Source organism: Periplaneta americana, chromosome 9 (assembly GCF_040183065.1).
Source record: "Periplaneta americana isolate PAMFEO1 chromosome 9, P.americana_PAMFEO1_priV1, whole genome shotgun sequence".
NCBI classification, from domain to species: domain Eukaryota; kingdom Metazoa; phylum Arthropoda; class Insecta; order Blattodea; family Blattidae; genus Periplaneta; species Periplaneta americana.
The window spans coordinates 59,420,563-59,421,210 of NC_091125.1; the positions used below are offsets into that span (position 1 = coordinate 59,420,563).

General features: G+C 44.1%; 1 non-coding gene across 1 annotated transcript; it reads right to left on the reverse strand.

Moving 5' to 3' along the window:
* Positions 1–259: 259 nt before the first annotated feature.
* TRNAS-CGA (transfer RNA serine (anticodon CGA)) lies at positions 260–341 on the reverse strand. The gene has a single exon. It is a non-coding gene; the product is annotated as a tRNA-Ser (tRNA).
* Between the last annotated feature and the right edge of the window lie 307 nt (positions 342–648).

Here is a 648-nt window from a genome sequence, read left to right on the forward strand (position 1 = left end):
TGTTGTGGAAGAGAAGGCCTGATGGCCTTAACTACACCAGAATAAATAAATAAATAAATAAATAATTAAAATAAAATAAATGCTCATTAGTTTCTACATGCATATAGCAAATATCCTTATATTTTTCCATTCCAGCGCCCGACTCGATTTCAACCATTGTGCACTTTGCAGTGCGCTTGAATGGTAGTATGCAATAAATACCCAAGATCTGCTGATGTAAATCAAACTAACTAATTATTTATCTAACAAAAATTCTAAACGCTACGGACAGGATTCGAACCTGTGCGGGTAGAACCCATTGGATTTCGAGTCCAACTCCTTAACCACTCGGACACCGCAGCTGTGTCTGTATCGGGGAGCTCACTTGCTTACGTTTGTGCTCACGGCAGTGTGCGAACAGTCACCGCCGGCCTCCTGTCGGGCCGCATGACTCCCCAAGTCTCGACTACTTGTATTTAGAAACACGACCCCTGGCTTCTTTTCTTAGAAGCCTTCTGGAGCAGACAGCTAATATCGATATTGTAAGAGATAGCGTCTGCCGGGGCGAGGTTGGCACTCCTGCTGTTTGTGCCGACTACAGTCTATTACACCCATCGCAAACATTAAGTTCATACGAAACCACACAGCTTTCAGAAAGCGTGCCTCGTG